Source organism: Ambystoma mexicanum, chromosome 10, assembly GCF_040938575.1.
Source record: "Ambystoma mexicanum isolate Mex_15411 chromosome 10, UKY_AmexF1_1, whole genome shotgun sequence".
Classification (NCBI taxonomy): domain Eukaryota; kingdom Metazoa; phylum Chordata; class Amphibia; order Caudata; family Ambystomatidae; genus Ambystoma; species Ambystoma mexicanum.
This window is the reverse complement of record NC_090932.1, coordinates 1,135,135,067-1,135,162,409: the sequence shown is the minus strand read 5'-3', so window position 1 is coordinate 1,135,162,409 and position 27,343 is coordinate 1,135,135,067. Positions and strand designations below refer to the sequence as shown.

Here is a 27,343-nt window from a genome sequence, read left to right as displayed (position 1 = left end):
TGTTAACGCATGCAATAGTTACCGGACAGCGTTGGGTAACACAGACTCTTACCTGAACGCCAGCAGCAGCTACGAGACCTTCTTCTCACAAACTCAGTTGCAACTTAAGGAAGGAAGGGGACAAGAGTGAGCATTGGGCACATTGAACTCTTTGAACTTGATACTTACCAATCCCGCCAGGGACTTCAGAGTCAATACTTACCGGAACTCTCCCAACGCCTTCAAACCAGTGAAGTAACTGGTATCTACGCGCCCCTGCAAGACACGCAGGATGGAGAGCTCATCTTCTACGAACATAAGGTGAGGTTACTAAGTGAATATCGGAAGTGATTAGTGGGGGAGAGCGAGAACAGTTGGGAGGCCATCACTAAAACCCACAGGTGCTTAATCCCTGTCTTCACTTGCAGGAAAATACTTCTTCGGGTCCAGCAGACAAGACTAGGCGGGCCAGTCCAGACAGTCATCTCTGCACGACGCATCACGTTGAAGGAGACCGCAGCTGTCCGGGTCCGATCGACACCCCTGTGGGGTCCAGGTGAGCGTAACAGTCACAACGTGGCCGTTCCCCTAAGCCACATATGGACCCCAGGAATCGCGAGGAGATTCCGGACCACCCACTATATTAATCCTGGCTTGAGGCGGTCCTGGAGAGGGTAGGGCAGCTGTGGAAGGGCAGGATTTCTCGGAGGATCCAGGAACTTGAAGAGGCCCTCCAAATACGCCTGATCCCGGTTTTCCTCTATCTAAGGCTTAAGGGTGTTCTGTCGAGAAAAGAATGGCGAGTGAAAATACAAAGGGAACTCACGCCATTTGAAAAGCTACTTGATACGGTGACCGAAACTAAGGGCTTGATCAAGAGTATGTATAGGGCACTACTAGATAACGGGTTCAGGTCGGTCTCTAAGCTCAAACATAGGTGGGAACTAGATTTTGGGCATGAACTAGAAGAACGCACATGGGCAAAGATATGCAAGGCACCCTCGCAGGTATAGATTGCTGCACAATACAAATTACATGCTATTAAGTTGCTGCATAGGTGGCAATACGACCCCTACAGATTGTCCAAAATGTTTCAGACGGCTAACCCAATATGTTGGCGATTATGTGGAGAAAGGGCTAATTATTGGCTCATGTGGTGGGAATGTCCCCGGGTCCAGGTGTACTGGAGCGAAGTTTTGGGATGGATCGGACAGATTGATGGAATCTCCCGGGAGGTGACGCCTCTCCTCATATTGTTTGGTTTAGAAGAAGGTGATGATGGAATGATGAGAGCAAGTGGAATTGTGGCCCCCTCACTACTCGCCACACATGCCTGCCTGGTGATCAGGTGGAAGGCGCAACAACTTCCTTGCAAGTCTTAGCGGATCGGGGTAGCCAAAAATATATATGTAATGCAAAGGATCACTGTAGCCCTCCACGAAAGAACTGCCCAACATGAAGTGCTGTGGAATGACTTTGTAAACATGTATGTCCCTGGCCCGCAAAGAGCCCTGCACAAGACAATGACAGCCCTGGCGAAAGGTAATAACGCACTCTAACATTAACGCGATGTGCAAGCCTGGCGATCCATGTGCTAACCTATTGCTAAGATCGAGACTCTGAGCAGATAAATTGGACGAACACGTTCGAAAAGTGATCCCCATTAGAAGCAAGTATGAATGTATAATATAGTGACTGTAGTGTGCTGATAACCTGTCGTGGGGGGAAGGGAAGAAGGGGGATGAATAGAAGTTATTTTGTTGGTTATGTATCCATTAGAAGAAGAGAGGAAGGAGAAATAACATGTGGTTTTAATTTGATACAAATGCCAAAGTATGTTGTATAATCTTTCTGTTTAATATCCAATACAAACAAATTTGAAAAAAAATGGTAGCTTTGCAATAAAATACGCCATAACAACAATTTTTCCCAGGTTATAACCACCTGGTTTGATTTTGGGAGGCAGCAACTCCCACCCACCTCCGTCATGAACACATCCCATGACATCAATTAACTCTTTGCTCCAGAATCTGCGATCATTCTCACATAACTTCCATTTACTTCAACATCTGCAAATGGACTCTCACAATCCTGAACACCACTACACTTCATCATATTAAATGAAATTACTTCCACTTGATCTTCATACTCATCCCCAGGGGATTTCTGCTCTTCCTCCGTCACGTATAGCACTTTACGTCCTGCACACATTGAAAGGTTTTTACAACAATTTGCATAATGGCCCCATCTTTTACATTTAGAACATGTTACTTTCCTTCCTGGACATGCAGGGGACACTTGCACACCTAAAACACAAACGAACCGCAGTTTTCTGCCCTTTAAACTAGTATCAGGGGGTTCTTGGACATGCTGACCATTTTCCTTGTTCTTTTTTTTCTTCCCTTTAACCATTTCCCCCACCCTTAATACTTCAGGTACGGGCATTTTGTTGTCCTTCTTTGCCAATTTAGCTGCGCACGACATTGAGTGTTCAACTCTTTTTGCGATACAAATAACTTCATTGTTACTTGGCTTGTCCTTGAGCCACAATTCCTCTCTTATCTTGTTATTGCTACAGTAAATCATAAATTGATCCCTTATATACTCATATAACCTGTCCCCAAATGTGCAGGATAGAGAGATGGCGAAGCGCTGTCAAATACCCCTCTACCGATTCCCCATCTTCCTGCACTCTCACTCCAAAGTTATATCTCTCCAAAATTGGGCTTGTTTTCAGACTAAAATGAATGTCCAGTTTCAGCAGGGCAGCATCAAATTCATTTCAAACAGACTCATCATTCCCCTGGTTCAATTCCGGTAAAGTTTCATATATGCATTGCCCTTCGCACCCCAAAAAATGCATCAAAAGTGAGACTTTGCAGTCTGTAGAAATGGTATTCACACAAGCAGCCCTCACATAGTGTAGGAATCCCTTCTTCCATTGTGCCCACTTTATCTTTGCAGGACCAGGACAAGCCATGAATGTAGGGGTACCCGCAGGACCTGGACAAGCCATGAATGTATGGGTACCCGGGACTCCTGGCATTGCCATGCCGCTTTATGACACTTTCTTGAAATATTAAATTGGACAATTGTGTTTCTGTACATCCACCTCTGTATAACTCAACTTTATACAGTATATGCCTGCAGTAGATGCAGCAACGGGATGTTGGGCGAGGAACACATTTTATTAAAACGAAGCGTCTCCCTGTTGTGTCTCCAGGGAAGTGCTTGAAGTCTCAGTGATATTGGTGATTCAGACGCTTTGCTATGCAGCTGTCCTCCTGAAGTGTATCATAATGAAATGCTCAGAAACATGGTCACCTTGGCAACCTATCCAAACAAGATGGCTGTCACACGATTTCCACACAGGGCAAGCTTGTCTTCAATGAGGCCCGGGCGGCGGTAACCTTGGTTGCAAACAAACTTGATGTGCGTCGTTAAGGGAGCTTTCCTTCAATGAGGCCTGCGCAGCGTTGGCCCTGGTTGCTATGGAATGTGATGCGCAACCTACACATGCCCCTGGTGAGTCCTATAGACCCCTTCTTTCTCTTCAATGTGGAGTGCGTATGCTACTACACTCCCTTTTCCTTCACCTCGATCCTTAATGTGGGGAGATGCAGAAAGATGCACTGCACTCTCACCTTCCTGGCCAGTGAGGTGCCTCGCTGCTTCTCGCTGTTTCTCTTGCTCACAACCACTCAGGCCGCAGCACAGGTGGCAAAGTGCTGGCCTAGTGGGCAGGGTTGGCTTCCCCGCACTGTTTCAGCAATACATCGCTGCCAAGGAGATCCTCCCGAGCATTGGAAGTATAGACGACCATGGGATGGATCCCGCTCTGGTCCTGACCCTGCTCGGTGCTGCTGGTATGGTTCACCTTCGTCGCCAGTGAAATCAAGATGCAGCTCAGCTGTGGTAGGAGGAATTCTTCTTGTTTATTGCTAATACAATGATAACACCTAACAGCCCCCTGCACTGCTCAGCTCTTCCTCCAACTGCCAACTGATTTAGTTCCAATATAACCATTCTAACATGAATCCTAGCTCCCAACGTTCCATGACCCCAGGCTGCATAAATACACTGGAGGGATGCACGAAAAAACAAATAGCCATTAGGTGTTAGCATCACATCCTACATTATATTTGGAGGTGGCTTTGATTAACGCCAGATCCCGGTTTAAAGCCAGTTCCGTTGCACATTTTCATTTATTGGTTTCCGGATATTTTTTAAATGAGGTGGGCAAACAGAGAGCCGAGGATGGGAGGCGGGGTTGGTAATATTGCAAGGTCCTCCTTGGAGTTACTTAATTTCCAACCAACCTGGGACACAACTTCCCAAAATATCTCCTGTATTTTACACATTTCTCCTAATGACTTGTATCATCTAATTCTTTTCTATAAACCGCATTGCCCTGCCAGTTCTTTTTTACAGGGCCTTTATACTTATCTTGGAACAGAAGCACTACATCCCTCAAATATAATTATCCTGGGTGATTTTAATATATGGTGCAATGAATCCAACAATTTGGAAAAGATCCAGCTCAAGGATATTCTGCAATCTCATGGCCTTTGGCTGTTATCTGAGCTGGCGACTCATATAGGCCTCCACGGTTTGGGGATAGTAATATTCAGAGGGAAAACTCTGTGCCATTAGGCGACTAGACCAGTAACATGGTCCGATCACTATGTGGTAACCTTTTTTATCCCAATGGGACAGATCCAACATGGAAAGATCTCAGCTGCCAAAGTTCAATTGGCACACAGCAAAAATAAAATGGACACCATTACAATTGCCCAATTACTCAATGGTCTGACCGCTCCCTCACCTAACGTAAAATGTTCTCATTTATATCAAACACTTATGTCTTGTCTACAGAATAACTGATTGACCTGATCTTTGCCTCTTTGGACCTGGTAAGTTTTCACACGGACTACCCGATTGCCTGGTCCAACCATTTAGTCATCCCTTTTTCCATCAAGGCTCTCCCGGCCCTTCCGGTGACCACTTTACCTCGTCCTCCCACTCGCCGCTGGAACATGGTTAGTCGGCCCACCATTATTCGTAATATTACTGAACATCTTCCTACTTTGACGTCTCTTCTTTGACCTCGGCATTCATTGCAGTGGCTGACCCTCTAGCTCCTCTCCACCCAGCCAAACCTTGCAGTCGCCTCTCTCAACCCTGGTTTTCTGCCTCTCTTGTTGAGTTATGCTCACCGCAACGACAGGCTGAACGCAAATGGAGATCTGATTATTCTCCATGTGCTCTGACTCCTTTCGGTGGCGCCACTGCCATCATCTGGCCATTTTCAAGGCTAAGCGTGCTCATCTTACCTCCTCTATTGAAGCAGCCTTTAACACCCCAAAGATTTTGTTACAAACAGTGCGGGCTCTGTCCACTCTTCCACCTGACAATGCCATTCTGCCTTCTAAGTCTCTGTGCTGCTCTTTATCATCTTTTTACCAGGAAAAAATGTCTCTTATCCATCAGAAGATCCTTGCTGCTCAGCGCTTGTACTCTCTATCTCCTTGTTCTGATCAGGCTACCTGTCCTTCTACTATGGTCGCAGTTTTCGGTCTTTTCGGAGGCAGATTTCAGTGCTGCTACATTGCGCCTCAAATCAGCCTCCCCAGCTGACCCTGTTCCTCTTTGGGTCATTAAGGAAATGATTCCTCAGATCGCCTGACTTGTTTCCTCTTTGGTAAATTTCTCTCTGTCTTCTGGTGTTGTCCCTGACTTTCTTAAAGATGCGCTGTCATTCCTCTTCTTAAAAAGCCCAGCCTGGACCCTTCTCTTCCTGCAACTTTCATCCCATTTCTTTTCTTTCATACCCCATGAAACTGGAAGGAATCTCTTATTAGGCCTCTGATAGCCTCCTTTTTGGAAAACTCTGGTTCCCTTGACCCGTTTCAATATGGTTTTAGGCCTGGTCAAGGCACTGAATATGTTCTAATATCAGTGGTGGACCATCTCACGGAGATCGCTGATCAGGGGGGTTGGGTGCCCTCCTCCTCCTGGAACTTTCTGCGGTGTTCAACACCATCGCCGACAGCATCCTCATCCAGGGGCTTTCTCAATTAGGTATCTCTGACACAGTCCTTTCTTTCCTCTGGGATTGTTCCCAGTCTCTGTTTTTATCTCCCTTAACCTCTTCTGCTCTTCCTCTTCTCTGTAGAGTCCCTCAAAGCTCAGCATTTTCCCCTTTAATCTTTAATTTCTACATTCGCCAACTCATCCTGCTGGTTCAGTCTTTTGGCTTTCGCTGTTATTCTTATGGGGACGATACCCAGATCCTGATGCGGCTGGATTTGGCCTCGTCTGACACCGCCTGCCGTTGCCGGTCCTGTCTGTCAGCAATTCATTCTTGGATGGTCGGCAATTGGCTCGGTCTTAATGGGGACAAAACTGAGGTACGCCTGTTTGGTCCTCAAAGGGATGCCTCTCTTTGGTCCACGGCCTTCTGGCCTCCGGAGTTAGGTCCTCTGCCCATTCCTGCACACGTCGTCAAAACCCTCAGGGTTAAGCGGTCCTCCTCTCTTTCACTTCTTCCCTAGGTGAGTGCAGTCTGTCAGGCTGTACATTTCAAACTTCGTATTCTCTGTAAAGTTCTTCCTTTCTCCCGGCTCCCCTTCACTCTACGGTTGTTTCATCTCTTGTGTCTGGTTCCCTTGATTACTATAATTCCCGGTACTTAGCTCAGCCCAAATGTCTGCTTCAACATCTTCAGAACTCTGTGGCACGCTTGGCTCAGGGGGCCCCTCGGTTTTCCTCAGCCTTATCCGCTCTGAAAACTCTGCATTGGTTACCCATTGCTAGCAGGGTCAGTTTTAAATCCTTGTGTATCGTCCAACATGCTTTTCACAAGAATGGATCTGTTTATCTTCAAGCTAAATTCCCTCATCATATTCCCTCTTGTTCTCTTTGCTCAGCTTCTGCCTTTGTCATTTCTGTCCCCTGTATCCGACATGCCCTCTTTGGAGGTCGCTCTATTTCGCTCTGTGCTGCTCAGCTATGGAACATGCTTCCCCTCCCGCTGTGTCGGGTACAGGACCATCTTGCCTTCTGCTGTCAACTCAAGACTCTACTCGGATTAACTCTGGTGTGTCCTTTCTTCTTCTTCCCTTTCTGGTTTGAGAAATGATAAATGTATAAAGCCTCCTTTATATTTATATTGGCCTAAGCCTAGTCGCTCTACGAGGAAAACCGTGTTGCAAAGTTCCGATTTTGGTTCGACTTTGCCGCCATTTTAAGATTCATCCACCATTTTGATTTCTACTCGTATGTTCCTTCATTCTAAAATGGTGGACTATGTTTTCAACTTGCAACTAGGCTTCCTGACCTTTGAGTTCTGTTAATGTTTAGACTGTCCAAGAGCCGACTGTTTTGACTGAGTAATGAGGCCTTGTACTCCAATCGAACTGTTATTTAAGTGTTGTCTGCGCTCACAAGACTCATCCGTGAATACACATTGAGGACAATTTAGAACAAACCTCGAGCGTTGATACAGGCCGAACTACATTGTGTAGGAATATAGAATAAGGCTTACTGTAGGATTTGAGAACATACATCGCCATTGTACCTTCATGGAAATGCAAACCTATGTAATCCTTTGCATATTATTGTATAAGCTGAATGTGAACTAGGCTCAAACTCTAGACCACGAATTATTAACGTGAAGAGAGGCTGGACAATATTACACGAAATTGTATAAAAGTACGAACGTTTAGACGTCCAGTACTCTCTCACCTCTCTCTGTCGGTCTGGTACACATTGCTGGGTGTTGAGAGCCAGATAGCTATCTGTGTTACTTTGTAAAACTGTACAGTAATAAAAGATCTGTGAATCTTTCTAGCCCGTGATTGGTGTATTTCCTTTGTGGTACTAAGCCTCGATATTTTCTCGTTCTTTCAGATGGCGCCCGAATAGGGACCCTCAAGATTGATGCCACCTCGTTGAAGAGTTGACACGGTTATCGGACCGGGATCAGACAGTGAGAAAGGGGGCCCCTTCTTGGATGAGACGCGACACATCAACAGTACTGCACGACCCGATCCCTGGATGGTGAGCTCGCGGTCCGAGATGGCATCTTGATGAGGGTCCATATATCGAGGCGGGCAGTTTTGCCAAAATCACCAACCACGAGGGTCCTTTGTTGTCCTTAGTAATCCGATCGGACCTCCCTTAGTCCTTTGAATCAGGTGAGTCGTGCCTCGATTCCTAAGTATCCTGATATTTGATTTGTAGTATTGTCCTCGCGCGTACAATTGTTGCCAGGTAACCCCAGTAATCTGATATGCCTGGGAAATTGTCTGCCTGTTTCAGGGAGTTATTCCGCAGAGAAAGACAATCTTTGGAATTTGCCCGTCCGGCACCACAGGAGGGGTCACCGGCATGTCTATGTACTGTAAGTACGGCATTGGTAGCATAGTATTTAATGATATTTGGCACAGACAAACTAGACATTCCTCCGAACTTCAGTGGCTAATCAATGGTAGCTTTGAGATTTCCCGTATAGAGTATTTAGAATCTATATTGTTAAAGAAGAAAGCTAGATCTGCAGCATTCGATGTAATACAAAATTGGAAAAAAGAAGCTATGCAGCAATTTAAAAGTAAAGAGAAACATACACGTCGACATATGTCGAATGCCGAAAAGGCATTATTATATGATCAACAGAAACAGTCAGAGTCTGATAGAAACATGGATAGGGCTTTTCAACTTGGCATACAGAAAATATATCCGTCTAAAGATTTCCATGAATCAGATGAACTAATGGATAAACTCTTAAAAGAACGTAGGCTTGGTGCTACTGCACCTCCTCCTTATGTACTTATTCCTGTTGCTTTAACTCTTCCTGCTGTCGTTCCTCCTCTCGCAGCAATTCCTGCTCTTCCTATCGTTCCTCCTATTGTTCCTCCGCCGCCAGTTGTTGCTCCGTTTCCCATTGCTGTTCCTCCACCTGTACCTTCACCTTTGCCAGCTGTTGTGGTTCCAGTAGATTTGTCATTGCCACCAGTAGTAGTGTCTTCACTGCCTGTTGTACAGGATGTATCTATTTATTTATTTATTTATTTATTTACATTTATAGAGCGCACTGCAGCCCATAGACATCGAGGCGCTATTACATGAAGGCGTAAGCAGCAAGATTGTGTAAACATAGGAAACAAAGGTACTTAGTTACAGAGAGAGGAGCGGAACATGGTTACAAATGATGTTCGTGAGCCTGTAGATATAAAGGCAGGAAGGTTTAGACAAACAGCCTGGTTTTTAAGGCTTTTCGGAAGGCTAGGTGAGAGTCAATCCCCCTGAGGAGCGAAGGTAGGGCATTCCAATGTGAGGCTGCTAGGGCTGAGAAGCTCGAACCGCCCGCACGTACTCTACAGGTTTTGGGAGTAGAAATCAGGTTGGTGTAGGCAGATCTGGTGGGCCTGGCCGAGGAGGGTCGTGAAATTCTCTGGGCAAGGTAGGGGGGAGCAAGGTCATGGAGGCATTTATGGGTGAGGGAGAGGATTTTAAAGATGATCCTCTGCCTAATGGGCAGCCAGTGGACCTGCCTCCTAAGGTCAGAAATGTGGTCTTTCCTGGAAAAACCTGTAGCGGCCCTGAGGGCGTTGTTCTGGGCAAGCTGGAGTTTGGCCATGTTTTTTCCGGAGGTCCCACCAAGGAGTGCGTTGCAGTAGTCCAACCTAGATCCTATGATGGCCCTAGCAATAGTGAGGCCATTTTGTGAGGATAGGAAGGGTCTTGCTGCGTAGATGAGTTTGGAGTAGTATGCTGAAGAGGAGGCTATGGCATTGACATGCTTATCCATGGTGAGATTAGAGTCGAGGTAGACTCCAAGAGTCTTGACTGATTGGGATACCGCAATCGGTATGTTGTCGATGGTAAAAGAGGTGTATTGTTTGTCAAGGTTGCCTAGTATGGTTGGTGACCCAATAAGTAAAAGCTCAGTCTTCTCGCTATTGAGACAAAGCCAATTGTCAGCCATCCAGGCTTGGATGGTGGCGTAGATGGAGTTGAGGGTGTTTTTGTCCAGCTCATAGTCACCTGTAAGCGGGATGAGTACTTGGGTGTCATCCGCATAATTCGTGTATGAGATGCCCATAGAATCAAGGAGATTGAAGAGAGGACGTGTGAACAGGTTGTAGAGGGTGGGTGCTATGCAGGAACCCTGGGGCACCCCACATTTGATGTGACTAGGAGATGCACATGCTGAGTCCGAGAAGACTTTCATGGCCCTTTCCTGTAGGAATGAGGTGATCCATGCGCATGCTTTTGGGGAGAAGTTGGCTGCTATAGAGAGATGGTGGCAGAGTGTGTTGTGATCAACGAGGTCGAATGCTGCTGATAGATCAAGGAGGAGCAGGAGTGCTGGTTTGCCTGCGTCACGAATGTCATCCATTTGATTTTTTAGGTCAAGTAGGGCTGTTTCCGTCCCATGACGAGGTCTGAAACCAGACTGTCGAAGGCCGAGAAGGCGGTGCTCTTCGATGAATTTTTGGACTTGATGGTAGGCCGCTTTGTCCAGAATTTTCAATAGAAAGGGGACAGTAGTGATGGGTCTGTAGTTCCCTGGTACTGATGGGTCAAGTGAGGGCTTTTTGAGGAGCGGACGGACCCAGGCTTCCTTAAGGTCAGTTGGAACATGGCCAGACTGAAAGGATGCATTTATGAAGGCTGTGAGGAAGGGGGCCAGGGTGGGACCGCAGTCTTTGACTAGCTGTGCAGGGCATACATCGCCTTTACAATTAGATGGTTTGATGGTCTTTAAGAGCGTGATGACCTCAGATTCAGTGATGTCTTTGAAGTCGAAGGGCGGGCAGGAGTGGGCTTTGGTCTCTTTGCTGGTGTTAGTGTTCTGGTTGGCGATAAGGAGGGTCATAGCTTTTTGGTGTGCCTGAATTTTAGTTTGCAGGGTATTTAGTTTATTAAACATGGCGGTTTGGATGTCATTACACCATTTTTCATCTTTCTGGATGGTGGATGGTGAGGTGGATGGAGTTTCAAGTTCCCTGAAGATGGTGAAGATTTCTTTGGTAGTAGATTTGGCGTTGGCAATCCTATTGTTGAAGGAGTTAGCTTTAGCGAAAATAATAGCTGTTTTGTAGTCCTTGGAAATAGTCTTAAAGGAGGATTTGGTAGCATCGTTAGGTTTATTTCTCCAGGCTGAGAGGGCAGCTCGTTTCTTGGACCGAAGCTGAAGAAGCTCTTGGGAGAACCATGTGTTGGTATGCTTGGCTTTCTTAGATTTTCTGAGAGTGCGAGGGGCGACGGCGTCAACCGCATTGGTGATTGTCAGTTTGAAGGCGTTGGCAAGGGTGTCAGGGTCAGTTGAAAAGGGGGCTTGGAGAGCCGGTACCTCAAGGAAGGGCGTGATCCTTTCTACAGTTAGTAAGCGGGAGCTTCTTGCGAGAGCTGCGGGAAGTGGGATGGTGGGTTTAGGGGGCCCTTTAGAAGTGTCCAGGTCAAATTGGATGTGATGGTGGTCTGTCCACGGGACAGGAGAGTTACCAGTGATTAGCACTACACTTTCTTTTCCAAGTGGTTCTGCTCCACTTGTAGTTGATAGAGGAGCGAGTGGTGAATCAAAAATCATAACTCGTAATACAGTTTCTAAAGAGAGAAAGAGAGACTTGAATGCATGGTCTAGACAATGTATAGAGAAGGTGTACAATCTGATGTCTTAGCTACACTCTCTAATCTAGAAAGTCTTCCTGAACAAAATGTCTTTATTGAAGGGATGGGAATACATTTAACCATAATGTGGAATAGATTGAAGGATGTCGATATCCCACAAGGGTTGAGGGATTTGAATGTTTTAGCTTATTCAAGAGATACTGTGGAGAAAGTATATGAGCACGTCGAGATGGTTTTTGAGTTTACAAGGGAGTTAGAAAGGTTACAGAATGATGAAATAGATGGTAATGGTTTGTATACTTTTTATGTACAGAAACGGTGCCTTCCTCTTTGTAAGTCGATGAGTGAAGAAACACGAATTTGGATAAAAGATGCACGTAGATGGATTTCAGATATGTTGATATCTCCCGTAGAAGTATATGACACATACAGTCAGTATACTCCAGAAATGCAGAGGAAAGTGATACAGGTAATGGTAGAATACCTACAGGATGAATGTATAAAAAGAAAGATGTGTTGTCCCGCAGAATTATTGAATACCTATAAGAGAGCTTTTTCATCTGACATTACTTCCGCCGCTCTAGCGCTCGATTTAGCTCTGTTGCTTAGTAAGCGTTCGGAGTTGCCTGTTTCTCAGTTGCCTATGAGAGAGGTTCATCCGACATTTGTCGCTAAAGTTGAGGTTCCGGCTAATGCCGCAACAGGCATTGCCACCTATGATATTGATGCACATTATGTATCACAGTTTGTTCACGTCCCATTCTCAAGACAGGAAGTGAATACCATTAGACAATCCATTCCAGATATTAGGAAAAATCCGACAGCGTTTTACAAGGAAATCAAATCTGTCTTACAATCGTCAGTTTTTACTCTGGGTGACATAAACTTGTTGTTTTCTGTGCTCCTACCTGCTGATCTATGGAAACAAATTAGAACTGTGGATGATGCAGCAGGGTTGGGCGACACATGGGATAGCTTAGTTAGGCAAGATAGAGAAAGGAAAGCTGGTGAAAGACCACCACAGGCGATACTGACTTTGCCAGATAGAATAGTAGCAAAACTGAAGACCTTAATTCCTGAGAGAAGGATTGTTTGGGACAAACTCACTGCTTGTACCCAAGGAAAATCTGAAGGTGCTACCGAATTCTTTAATCGGTTTGAACAAGTATTCTCAGATTTTAGTGGACAGGATTTAAGCACTGAGTCCAGAAAAAGATTATTTGTGGACAAATTTGTGCGTGGATTGTTGCCTGATATCCAGTCACAAATTAGGACTTCCGAGAGTGCTTGGCAAGCTAAATCACAGTCCGAAGTGTTGGATATGGCTCAGTATTACGAGAATAGAGTTAATAATGAGAAAGAAAGGATTGAAAAGAAGAAAGGAGATTTGAAAACTAAGGTATTGCTGCAACAGATAGTTAGAGGGCCTAGCGGGAGTAGTACACAGTTTCGAGGACAGTATGTTCCGTAAGGTAATGTGCCGTTGGGTCCTGTACACGCAAACCAATGTGCTTATTGCAGACAAGAGGGTCATTGGTGAGAACAATGCCTGATCCTCCAGTAGAGGTCGAATAACACATTTGGTATCATGGGTAGACGACCCAGAGGCCGCCCTGGCGTAGGGGGTCTTGGTAGCAGCCAGTTTGCTCAAAATTCCCAGTCTTTTTCGCAAGATAATCAGCAATCTAATGTAGATCGCAGAAATACTTTCGATAAACCTTCTACTGCCTATCTTTCTGAGGATCTTACCTTTGATGATATATTGTTCTGTTAGGACAGCCCGAAGCAGGGTCTGGAACCAATGCCTATTCTCGTTAATCAGAAAGGTCACTATGTTGAAATGATGGTGGGAAATAGGAAACATCTATTTTTGATAGATACAGGAGCACAGAAGTGTTCCATTGATCATTCACGGGTTCCAGACATTCCACTGTCAGGGCAGGCTAATGTTTCTGTAGGGTTTTCTGGTACGCCAGTGGTTAGTCCGGTTTCTTTGCCGGTACTGATCTCACTGGGTCCATTTACGGATCACTGTCTGTTTCTTTTGACAACGAAGTGTGGAGAGAATTTGTTGGAGATGAATCTGTTGAAGGAATTAAATGGGGTAATCCATTGTTCTTCGGATGGAGTGCGTTTGAAGATTTCAGCACAACAATTCCTTGCCTCGCAGTTCCTGACTAGACTTTTGCCACTGGAATTTAGTGAAGTTCCGGAGTGTGTGTGGGCAATTGATGACAATGTTGTTGGTATTTTACAAATTGAGCCTGTTAAAATCGTTTTGAAACCAAGAGTTAAGTTGCCACTAATTCCACAGTATAAGATTTCAGTTGATGGTGAGCAAGCTTTGAAGTGTATAGTTTCTGATTTTGTACATTGTGGGGTAATTGAGGAAATTGCAGGTAGTTTTTACAATAGTCCAATTTTACTTTTGTATAAGAAAGGGTATAATGCAATTCCTTTCCGTTTCATTGTCGATTTACGCGCTATCAACAAGATTGTGCTCCATAATTTCCAATTGTACCTGGTTTAACGATGATACTGACGATGATACCAGCGTCTGCTACTCATTTTAGTGTTGTGGATCTTAAGAATGCCTTCTTTAGCATTCCTATACACGAGGATAGTAGATATCTGTTCGCGTTCACCCTAGGGGGACACTTGTTTACATTCACCCATGCGCCACAAGGGTACACCCAGAGTCCGAGCATTTACAGTAGGGCTTTGAAAGAACAGCTCGATACACTTGAGTTGCCTACTACTTGTCCATTACTACAGTATGTCGATGATCTTCTCTTAGCTGCAGATTCAGAAAGTGCTTGTAAGGAAGGCAATGTGTTATTGCTTATTCATCTAGCAAGACATGGATATAAAGCTTCACTGAAAAAATGTCGATATTGTCGACAGGAGGTCACCTATTTAGGCTATCTCCGGTCAAAGGAGGGAAGAAGATTGACAACTGAACGAATTAAAATCATTTCTAGCATGTCTGTCCCAAATACACAGAAGGAAGTCAGAGCCTTGATAGGAATGGCTTCTTACTGTAGACAGTGAATCCCAAACTTTTTGTTAGTGATCAAACCAATGTTGACATTGACAAAGAAGGGCATTTCTTTGCCACTACCGTGGAAATTGGAACACCAGAAAGCTTTTGATCTGCTCAAGACTGCACTGTGTTCAGCACCAGTTTTGGGCACACCAAATTATGAAAAGGGCTTAGAGTTGTATGTGCTTTGGCTGTGTTAACACAGGAACATGGGGGGGGAAGAATAGGCTGTGCGGTTACTTTTCCTCCACCCTTGATCCTGTTGCATGCACTTTGCCGAGATGTCTGAGAGCTGTTGCTGCTGCGTCTGTAAAACAGAACGAGGGTATGGTCCTAGGCCATGCTTTAAATTTGTTGGTAACTCACTCTGTAGATGTTCTATTAAATAGAATGCAAACACAACACCCTACTTCCGCACAATTAACGAGATATGAATTGATCTTGTTTGCACCGTATATTCAAATTAAAAGATGTTGTGTATCAAATCCGGCTGAACTGTTACCTCTTCCGCAAGATATTGCTTGCAGTGATGAAATGTCACTTGACTGCCTTTATACTACAGAACAAGAAACTAAAGGCAGGATTGATTTGAAAGATACACCTCTGAACGATCCTCAAGGGGAGCCATTTTGTGATGGCTCCTGCTTCAACCTTCCGGATGGTACATCCACTGCTGCTTATGCCATCACTACACTAAGCACGATTGTGGAAAACAAAGAAAATTTAGCATAACTCTGCGCAGGTCGCAGAGGTTATTGCACTAACTAGAGCTTGTGAACTTTCCGAAGGGCTTAGAGTGAATATATATACTGATAGCCAGTATGCTTTTGGGGTGGTTCACAACTTTGGTAGATTATGGTGCTGAACGAGGTTTCTTGACCTCACATGGTACGTAAATTCAATATGGCACCTTGATCAGTTACTCTCAGCGCTCACGCTTCCCACTCAATTAGCAATTATGAAGTGCGCAGCACATCAGAAAATTGTAAATGATGGAGGAAAAGGGAACGCTTTTGCTGACCAGATAGCCAAACAGACTGCTACTGACTTCTACTCAGATATATATATATTACAAGGGAAGCCACAAACACTTGTACTATGGCTGAAGGGATTGATTCCATAAAAAATATTCAAACAGATGCCACTCTAGAGGAAACTAAACAATGGCCTGAGGGTTTGGCAAGCTTGAATGAAGAAGGGTGTTGGGTGGATATTTCGAAGGGAAAATGGATGTTACCAAATGCGTATGTTACTGCAATGGTTCCAATGGCCCATGGTCCCACTCATATATGTGCTAGAAAGATCTGCAAAATGTTAGAACTGGTCTGGGAAAATGTTAACATCACAAGAACTACTGAGCGTTTTGTCCAGAGTTGTATGGTTGTCTACAGCAGAATGTGGGGAAAGGTACATCGACATCAAGGAGTCGTTTTGGTCCACCTTCTGTTCCTTTTGAGGTAATTCACTTTGATTTCAATGAAATGGAGCGCTGTAACAATTTTAAATACGTTTTGGTAGTCATTTGTGCTTTTAGTAAATGGGTTGAAGCCTTCCCTGTGAAAGATGCCACAGCAATGACAACGGTGAAAACCATGCTTAAGGAATATTTCCCTAGGTTTGACCTGCCGAGGGTCATCTGGTCGGATAATGGTCCACATTTTATCGCTGCTGTTATTCTGCAAGTATGCACGGGATTACAGATCGATAAACGGTTCCATTCGGCTAGACATGCTCAAAGTGCTGGACTTGTAGAACATCACAATGGTATTTGGATAAATAAAATAGCCAAGGTTTGCGCCGGCAGTAATCTGAAATGGCTGGACGCCTTACCTATAGCACTATTATCCATGCGAACAACCCCACAAACTAGAACTGGACTCTCCCCCTATGAGATCATAATGGGGAGGCCAGCTAATATTTGGAACCTCCCCAAGCCTAAGTACCTAAAGCATGTAAAACATGTACTTCTTTCTGAATACTGTGATCGGTTAACTCAAAATCTATATTTGATATATCAACAGGTGCGAGAAGCCCTCCCAGTTAAATATGAGGGGCCAGGTCACAGGATCCGACCCGGCGACTGGGTGCTCATGAAGTCATTTGAAAAAGCATCCAGTCTTGTACCGCGCTGGAGAGGACCTTTCCAGGTCCTGTTGGCCACACAGACTGCCGTACGGGGAAACGACACTGCATCCACGCTACGCATGTCAAGAGGATACCTTTCCCTTTGCCACATGACGGAGACGGTAAGAAGAAATCTACTTGCACTGTTCCCAACGATCAATCAGTCTTGAAAAGCAACAAGGGTGTTTCGGAGACACTTCTTGAGCCCGCGGGGCTGGGTAGGCTGCTGCTTTGTCTCTGAACTCTTCTGCAGATCCTTCTGCACCCTTGCACGATTCTGTTACCATTTCATCACTTCCATCAGGAAGCAATGACACACTGTTCGCAGATCACACGGTACCAGGAGTCAAAAGGTACAATCTGAGCCCACGGCACTAGACTTACTGCACAGCACAGCTGTGCCCACAGGAAACGATTGTTGAACGTGTCCTTTGCCACTTTTGTGCTGAAGTATAAACGAGTGCTGGGGACTGGGAAGGACTATCTTCAATCAGGAAACCATGTGATCAGGAGATCACCAGCAAACGGACTACGGAGTTTTCGCAGGAACTTTTCGAGAAAAAACTTTGAGGAACAATACCTGTCGTTATCTCTACTCATGCGCAACAATCAAATAATCGTATGGCCAACAAAGACATTGGACGATCAAATACATGGTCCGTGAGGACATATTGTTTTCTCGTAATTGTGTTAACCAGTCTTACAGTATTGATTGCTTTTGGGTTTTGGTGTATAGTAGGAGTACGCCCACTTGAAACATTTTTGCCTACTGAGAATGTTCCTACTTTGTCTACACCTTTCATGCACTTGCACACTCTATCTCCTAGGGACTCCCGACACAGCAAAGCTATCACAACCAAACACTTCTGCTAATAATGAATGCAACTCATGCGATTCTGAATACAACGAACCTTTGGATCTGTTCGCATTTGCCACAACATGGGGAAAAGAGTTGAGTTGGCATATTCATCCTTTGCCTTTAACTACTGCATGTTATGCCTCTCTAAGGGGGCAATTATTTGGTCAATGGAATGATAGCATCTCAGGGAACTTTGACGGGACTAATTTGAATGAATTTGAATGGCGAGTCCTGACGCCCCTGGATGCTCACTTTTTGCAAATAGGAGCAAGCTTAATATTGCTTCTATTAGGCCTTCCGATAGACTATCTCGACCTTTCCAATCTTTGATTTCTTTCAAGATGGCTCCTGTAGGCAACCGAGATGCCATGCCATCTTCTTATACTATCAATCCTAGCCCCACCGCTATCTCTTTCTGCATACAAAGGAATGGTACTCAGTCAATGAGCGATTTCAAAGGTTGTACCAATGTTGCAAACTTGACCAGGGAGGACAGACCTTTGTATGTAGGTGAGCCTGTCTACTTTGTTTGCGGTAATGAAGCCTATCCGTGGCTACCTAGGGATTGGTAGGGAACTTGTTATTTGGGTATCCTGCTACCGAGGGGTATATGTAGCTAGTACCACCAAGATCTCTAGGGCTCGTCCAAGGCGGGACGAGAACAGTGATACTTCTTCACAAGTCTTGGGTGATGTAGCAAAATCCTTTGGGGACAGATTGTGAATTCCTAGGATATTAGGAGACTAGCGAGAGTACTGGAGAGGACCATCAACCGGACCACTGACATACTCTACAATATGACTCTAGAACAAAAAGCAATTAGATTAGTGGCTCTTCAGAACCGGATGGTGTTAGACGTCATCCTGGCCGAGCGTGGTGGAGTATGCAAGTTGGTGGGGTCCGCTTGCTGTGTTTTCGTACCTGACTCCTCCCCGACCATATTTAAGGCAATACAAAATCTGCACGTCCTAAGCTCAGAAGTGCACGTTCCCGAGGGAAACTGGGATCTTAATACTTGGTTCTGGGACTCTTTACGGTCATGGGGATGGAAGCTTCTTTCAGTTTTAATGGTAATCCTTGGCATTGTACTGTTCTGTTGTTGTTGCATACAATGTCTTCCTGCCATATGTTCAATGTTAGGGAGATGTTGCGCATAAACAATAGTAACACTAGGACCGAAAGTGCACACGCCTGAGAAGATGACTAATGTATTTGTGATGAAGGATATTACTGTGAAAGATCTAATGGCGATTGATATATCTGATGAATATGATTCAGGATGTATAGACATTGAAATGTGGAGTTGCGAGTAAAGCGACTATTTTTAGTAAAGCTCTTGGCTTAGGCCAAAAGGAGAGTTTGTGAAACGGTAAATGTATAGTGCCTCCTTTATATTTATATTGGCCTAAGCCTAGTCGCTATACGAGGAAAACCGCGTTGCAAAGTTCAGATTTTGGGTTGACTTCGCCGCCATATTAAAATTCATCTGCCATTTTGATTACTACTTGTATGGTCCTTCGTTCTAAAATGGTGGATTATGTTTTCAACTTGCAACTAAGCTTCCTGACCTTTGAGTTCTGTTAATGTTTAGAGTTTCCAAGAGCAGACGCTTTTGACTGAGTAATGAGGCCTTGTACTCCAATTGAACTGTTGTTTAAGTGTTGTCTGCGCTCACAAGACCCATCTGTGGATACACATTGAGGACAATGTATAACAAACCTCGAGCGTAGACACAGGCCAAACTACATTGTGTAGGAATATAGAATAAGGCTTACTGCAGGATTTGAGAACATACATCACCATTCTACCTTCATGGAAATGCAAACCTATGCAATCCTTTGCATATTATTGTATAAGCTGAATGTGAACTAGGTACGAACTCTAGACCACAAATTATTAATGTGAAGAGAGGCTGAACAATATTACATGAAATTGTATAAAAGTACAAATGTTTAGACATCCAGCACTCTCTCGCCTCTCTCTGTCGGTCTGGTACACATTGCTGGGTGTTGAGAGCCAGATAGCTATCTGTGTTACTTTGTAAAACTGTACAGTAATAAAAGATCTGTGAATCTTTCTAGCCCGTGATTGGTGTGTTTCCTTTGTGGTACTAAGCCTCGATATTTTCTCGTTGTTTCAGGTTGACCTAGTACTCTCTTTGCCTAGCGCCTTGATGCCCTTGCTGGTGAATCCTGCGCTTTGCAAATGTCTTAACATAACATAACATAAAATATACTCTTGTCCCCATAAAAAGCAGCCACAAACCCTGAAGCAGGAATAATCAATGGAATAATGAACCATTAAGAACTTTGAAAAAAGGGTATCATAGAAAAGAAAAGCTATGGTTAAGGTCTAGGACATCTGCAAATCGCTTAGAGCCAAGAATAGCACTAAAAGGCTATAAGAAGAGTATTGTTTCAGCTAAAGCCTCATGTCTTCAAAGACAGATTGATCTTGCTCAGAATTGACCAAAATCTCGATTTGCAACCGTAAAACATTTTACATCTCTGGCATGCACTATCTCTCGGCTTCCCCCTTCCTTGGCTTTGGTAAATGAATTTAATGTCTTTTTTACAGATACAATTGATCAGATTAGGGCAAAAATTGATTCTCAGCTTTCAGCCCATGAAGGGATTATGTTAAATAGTAAGACAAGTGTGAAGGAAGACTTGAGGTGTCTCATGTTTGTATTTACTCATGTGGATCTGGAAACAGTTTCTAATCTTCTGCTTAAACTAGAGCCTACAAATCATAACTACAACTCCATTCGGGCTTATTTAGCTAAGCGGCATGCGGCGGCCCTATGCGTGCCTTTTCTATCCACTCTAATTGCATCCTTAAAACAGGGACACTTTCCAATGGATTAAGAAAAAAATCAAACCTTACGCCTCTTCTGAAGAAAAATACATTGGACCGTACCAATCGGGATTTAGGCCAGGACATGGCACTGAAACAGCACTTGTGTCAGACTGGGATGATATCTTGAAGGCTGCCGATGAGGGTGAAATTAGCATGCAGGTCATGCAGGACCTATCAGCGGCCTTTGATACAGTTAATTTTGAGATTTTGATCTAAAAGACTCTCCACTGTGGCTCAGGTGTCCAAAGAATCTTTGACTTGGTTTACATCCTTCTTAACCAATCGAATACAGTATGTTAAAATAGGCCCACATACCTCTGACTCCTTGCCTGTTAAAATGTGGAGTGCCCCAGGGTTCCTCCCTGTCCCCTCTCTGCTATTTAATGCCTATATTTGCCCTTTGCTGGATATTTTCTCAGCGTTTGGTCTACATTACCACTCATACGCCGACAATTCTCAAATCTACGTTCGGTTAAAAGAACTTGTTGAAGCCATGGACAGAGTGTTATCCTGTGAAAAATACAATTAAAAGTTGGATGCTGGACAACAAACTCCAACTAAATCCACCTAAAACTGAGATCATGATATTTGGGTCAAAGAAAAAACTTGTTAACATCTTACAGTGTGTCTCTTGCCCTGCACCTTTTGAGGTCCCAACAACATTGCCATCCAAGGAAAAAAAACTTGGCAGACAAACATAAACTGTATTTGCCGGTAAGCGAAATTATCAAATCTGTCTACTTCTATCTTAAATTGTTGAAACCCTTAATACCACTTATTTCAGATGAAGATCCCTGAATGGTAGTCATTGCACTGTTCAACTCTAGGTTAGACTATTGCAATGCTTTACTCTTGGGTATCCCAAAGGGCCAAATACAGCGGTTGCATGTTGCCCAAAATGCTGCTGTTAGGCTTGTATACTCACTGCCTAGACGCTCGGCCATTTCTCTATTTCGAAAGAATCTCCATTGGTTACCGGTACAGCAGAGGATCCTGTTTAAGGCGCTCTACTTAAAGGCATGGTTTAGTAAAAATGTTTATTGTCCCTACGGGTCGGCCATGTTTTTTTAAGCCTAAGTGGCTCGATTTTAGAAAACTTTCCTATGGATCTTACCCGAGTTTTCGTCCATAAAACACACGCGAAAACAAGCACCAGGGAGCCGCGATTTTCTGATAATCCTATCTTTTCCCCGATCGCCCTGGCTGACCTGCTTTTGCGGCACTAAATCAATTCCCCCGCCCCTGAGCCTGTCATCAGCAGACTCGTACCGCCCATTTCCCAACGCCAAAGCACATCTCGTGTCAACATTCGCTGCGCTTCAGCTAATGACGTGTTGCCATGGAAACGGCAGGACGCCTCTCTCCTCAATAAGTATAAACAGACCGTTTCACAACACACAGCAGACGATTTCCGATTCCATTCCTCTCTCTGGGTTACTTTGAGTATTCTGTGACTCGTTTCAGTGCTCTGGTCAGCTACCTTCGCCGCTTGTAGCCCGTGTGAACAGATACCAGTACCACCGCTATAAATTATTTTAGTTTAACACACAATGGCTACAATAATGCCCTACATGTACGAGCCAGAGTACATTCCTTCATGGGTCTGCCCCTACATATCTTTCCTCAAAGACTTTCTCCTACTACCCAGATCCTCAGGACAACATCTTTTGGTGGTTCCATCAGGATTCGTCTTGTGGGGTGATAGAGATGCTTTTCTTGTGCAGGTCCCATATTATACTATCTGCGTCAGATGCAATTTGTTTAGCTTGATTTCTATGGATCTGTGAGATACAAATGTACAAATCAAATCAATCTGCAAGTTCTCTGCCTTTGGGCTGCGAGTCAGGTAGGTGTCCCAAGGGCCACACTTGGACCTTTGTCTTCAGTGTCATATTCATCTGGGGCTCCACTGTTCACAAGTGAATGAAATATATGTAGCGATTCGTCTCCTTATTCAAAAGACGGTGTGATCTCATTTTTCTGAGGGTTGTGACATCTCTGCAGTCCATCAGCATTTCACATTTTTTGAGTCATATGGCCCATCTGGTACCAACTGACGATGGGTCAGAGTATGAGTCAAACAGGGGCAATAGCGTTCCTAACCTGCTATGGTTTTGCATCGCAGTTGAGGGGTCAAAACTGGCAGCTAACCTGTTTGAGGCTGGTGTGCTTGTGATCCAACTGTGGTCTGGGGGACTGCTCATTCCTGGTGTGGCCATCATGTTTCTGTGAGTTTCGTTAGTCTTTTCTTCCCAGTTATCCAGCACGCTGGGTGTTCTTGTATATTACTGGCTTTCACTGCCTGTCTGAATGGGGGAAAAAAGTTTGTATTTATTATCTAAGAAAATTGTTCCTCTTGGTGTGGCGGGGATCCTGTCTCGTCGCCAATGTTCTGTCCACCATCATGGACTTCTAGGATGCTCCAGTATCATAAGAGCCTTGGGAATGACAGCTTGCAGGGCCTGGCACTGTGCAGCAAAGGAGGAAGCCTGAGACAGAAGATATGTATGTGGCTCGTGCTGCTCGGCCAGTGTCCCAGGGTCACACCGTATTTATTACCTATGTCACCGCCCGTGTGCAATCACGTGTGGTGTGGGGACGAGGACATAACATTTACCTCCTGTGGAGGAGTGCAACAATCTGGATTGAAACGGTGTTCCTGTCGATGTAGGCTGGACCTCAAAAGTACAGTGACGAGGAAGATGTAGGCTGGACCTCAAAAGTACAGTGACGAGGAAGAGGGAAGTGGAGGTAATGTATGGTTGTCGATTATACTGTGCATATTAGGGAAAGGTTTAACCTAATTCCAAATGTAGCCCCAACTACTTACTTCAAACCAACGCCCCTCCTCCCCTGTCACCTGCAAACCATGTGAGGTGCGCTTCTACGGCTTGCCAGCTTCTAAACACACACGAGAAAGTTAGCCAAGTTTCAGAGGGACTCGTAAACCTTGAAGCACCTGCTGTCTCCCCGCCCACATTCTTTCCCCGTTCTGCCCACCTGCTTCGTCAGGTGCGTTCAGTTCCTTGTCTAGCGATCCCGGATCCAGGAGAGAGTGGGGCACAACGAGAGGAGGGGCGCTAGTCAACAGACCTGTTTCGCGTGAGTTCCAGGCCGAGAGCGCAGACGTTTGGCCCCACTTTGGCACCTAACTCACCGGACTTTTGGATCTGTTGGGGTGATGCCCTCTACAACCACGGGCCAGCGTGTATACTGTGTGGTTTAAGGACTCGCTGATTCTGACGGCAGCCGAAACGCACCGCCTGGCGGGCACTAAATAGGTCCCAGGTCGAGGAGAAGTGAACGTTCTGCTGCCGGAAGAATGGTAAGGAAGGCAAAAGCAGCAGGCACGAGTGGGACTAACTGTAAACCGTCGATATTCAGCAGAGTTCTGAATAGTTTATCATGTGTTCGGCGGGGCGGCATGCGAAGCTGGGTGTCTTGTTTGTTTTGTTAATAAGTCCGTATACAGTATGTTATCACTCCTCCATAAGCGTATTCATGTCTATGTTACGTCCAGCAAATTTCACTAGCCCAGCCCTTTTATGTAAAACCTGCAGATAGGGAGAGGGCGTAATGTGGATGGAAGAATCGAGGGGGAAGAGTGGGGGGGGGAGCAATAAAGGGTGTAGGGGAGCCAGAGAGAGTAGGTACGGTCACTCAGTGCTTTAAGCAGGGTAGGAAATTGGGGCGGGGGCTCATTTGGGGTGGGGCTTCCATGATGGACGTGGCCTGAAAAGTACACAAACCATAGTAAGGTATGCAAACAAATATATACATGTATGTAATCATTTATATATTTATATGCGTAACTTACTATGGTTTGTGTACTTAAAGATGGCTTGAAAAGTACACAAACCACAGTAAGCTACGTGAACAAATATATAAATGCTTGCATTTGTATATTTGTGTGAGTACCTTACTATGGTTTGTGTAATTTCAAGCCATCTTTTATAAACATAGAAATACCAACATATTTCTTTGTTTATAAAAGTTGGCTTGAAAAGTACACAATTCAAGCCATCTCTAAGCCTGAGGCGTCTTGGTCCGTAGACAACGCTTTACAAAAGATGGCTTGAATTGTGTACTTTTCAAGCCATCTTTTATAAACATAGAAATACGCTTATTTCTATGTTTATAAAAGATGGCTTGAAAAGTACACAATTCAAGTCAACTTTTGTAAGACTTTGCCAACTGACAAAGACATCTCAGGCTTGGTGATCTGTGCGCTGCAGAACAGATTAGATCGCTGAGCCTGAGGCGTCTTTGACCCTCAGCGAACCAGGAGGCTCTGTGAAGTTACAGTGACTGACAGAAGTGCCATCCAGCCACAGCGCTCTTGGAACTGCAACTTCCAGTTTGAGCAACGCTGTGGCTGGCTGGCACTTCTGACAGTCACAGCTTGCCTGACTTGGCAGTGCATCTCCCGTCGCGGCTACGGCTGTGGTGGTGATAAATAATGCGCCCCACCGTGGCGTGGTGGGACCAGGGGGTTCTGGCAGGGCCCTGGCTCAGCCTCACTTTTTGGAGACTGTCAGGGTGCAGAGAGAAGGGTTAGGGTTGAGTAAAGAAAGAGGGGTAGGATGGGTGGTGGTGTAAAGCCCTATATTTCTTCTGGGTTCTGTCACTTCCTGAAGTTATGTCATGGTCAATACATACTCTAATAATAAAATCCATCAACCATTTGGATGCCGGCTCCTATTTGCACATATGATCATTTTCGGTCATCATATTCTCCTGCCCGTCTAGGAAAGCAACACTACTTCCAGAAGTGCAAAAGCACATACTCGGTTCATAAAAGCAGTCATTGCAAATATTTTATAGTCTGCATCCACCGTTGACGAACACAGAGAAATGGTCCCATGGTACTTTTGCACAGGGGATGGCAGAAAGCAAGCATGTATTTAACATCCATGGAAGGTTCTAGTGGGCCTGATCCTGGACATGTTTTTTCTTTCAATGTACCCATGCCTAGCCATTCACATACTGTCCCATTTGCCCTCAACTCTACTTTGGGTCCTAGAAACAGGAAGACAAACTCGAAATGTGCACACTACCCTTTCTAATGGGCCAGCGTGATCCGGTATTGAAAGGCTGCTATATGAACAAAACTTTGCACCATTTCCGTGACGTTGCATCAGTGCAAATGTCTCGGGTATTATACAATTGTACTGCCCAGTTAATAAATAATTCCTTAATGTTATAAATAACTCCTTGTAACAGCTACAGAGTGGTGCAGCAAAGTCATTGCGCGGCGTCACACGGCACAGTGGTCCATCAAGAAGCACCTGATGGCGCGGTGCATAGCCAGCGTGGGTGTCGGCCTGGGGAAAATTACTACCTATGACCTCATGGCATGGAGGGCACCCTGCGCAGCTATCACCATGGGGCACAGCACACCAAAAATGTCTTCAATTTCTACAAAACACGCAAAGTGGATGCCGCAACACTTTCTCCCCTCCTGGAACCAACTCTTGTGCAAGGAGGACAGTGCAACGTTTCAAAGGAGAATGGGATATGATGCGCAAGTGTGCAAGAGAATGAGAAAGAAGGAGAATAGAGCAAGGGAAGAAATTATTGCGGGAGGGTGCTATCGATGATGAGCAAGAGGAAACATGAGTGAAAAAGGATGAGCGGGTAAGAAACAAAGCAATTGTGTGAGAGGAAGGATGGGAGGGGTGGGTTAGTGGTTGTAGAGAGAGTTGGGTTGAGGTAGAGAGAGTTGGGTAGGTTTGGTGGGGGTACAGAGAATGGCAGTAGGGTGGGTGAATGGGGTAGAGAGTGGGGGTACAGAGAAGGGGAAGTGAGAATAGACGTAGGGTGTGTGGGGTAGAGAGAGAGGGGTAGAGAGTGGTGGTATGGTGGGTGGGTAGAGTAGAGGTAGAGTAGATCAGCTGGGGTAGAGAGAGTGGTGGTAGGGTTGTTAGGTGGGGTTAGAGAGAGTGGGCCTATTGTGGGTTAGAGAGAGTGGGGGTGGGGTGGAGAGAGTGGGGGTAGGCTGAGTGAGTGAAGTGTTGGTGGTGTTAGGGTTGGTGGGTGGGTGAGATATGTGATGTAGCACCAGATATGTCCAGCTCTAGAAAGGACCAGGAATTGTGGCAACGTGGCAATGCATAAAAACATGTTATGGGTGCTAGAAGTTCCAGAGCTGATGTATAAAAGGCAAGCCCTTTGAGAGAGTGGCACTGCTGAGGGTTCAAGAGGGGCACAGGAAAGGAGAGGTTCCTCTTCCTACGTACAATGTGTTGGAGGAGGTTGCCACTGGTCCCCGCCAATGCGGGGCTCTGACTGGTGCAGCCTGGAGCCCATCTGTTTCCTGTACACAGGAACAACGCTCTTGTGCACTGCACATCAGCTCCCAGGATCAAAATCAGAACCGCTGTACTATCAGGGACACAGTGCAAGAGCGGTGAGAAAACACACCTGTACACCATGCAACTTCATCCGAGATCTGTTTGCCCAGGTGAGGTTCTACTAGCTTGCACCCAGTCCCGTTCCTCATATCTATAGCACACAGTATTTAATTTGTGCCGGTTTTTGCTGGTGGGCAACACCAGCACACTTTTTTTTTTTTTTGTTTTTGTTTTTTTGCACCGGAACACTATTTGATTCAGGCTGCGGGCCGGGGAGTGTAATTGTTTTGTTTGTTCAGAGTTCTAATGTTCTTCAATCTGATCTCTATCTTGTGCGTGCTCTGCAGGCCATGGCTGGGCTGGGCCTGGCCCTACAGCAATCAAACCAGCCAATGGAAAACTAATATTCTGTTGTTACCATGCAGTATTTGCTCAATTATGCATAGTAACACAGAATATACAGTTTTCATTGGCTGTTTCTCTGGCCCA

At 45.1% G+C, this 27,343-nt stretch overlaps 1 long non-coding RNA gene across 1 annotated transcript in view; it reads left to right on the top strand.

The window, feature by feature from the left end:
• Positions 1-23,509: 23,509 nt before the first annotated feature.
• The window catches only part of LOC138492080 (uncharacterized), a 59,954-nt gene continuing 56,120 nt past the window's right edge, over positions 23,510-27,343 (top strand). The window contains exon 1 of the long non-coding RNA XR_011276139.1: positions 23,510-23,826. This is a non-coding gene — a long non-coding RNA (uncharacterized lncRNA). The remainder of the gene's footprint in view (positions 23,827-27,343) is intronic.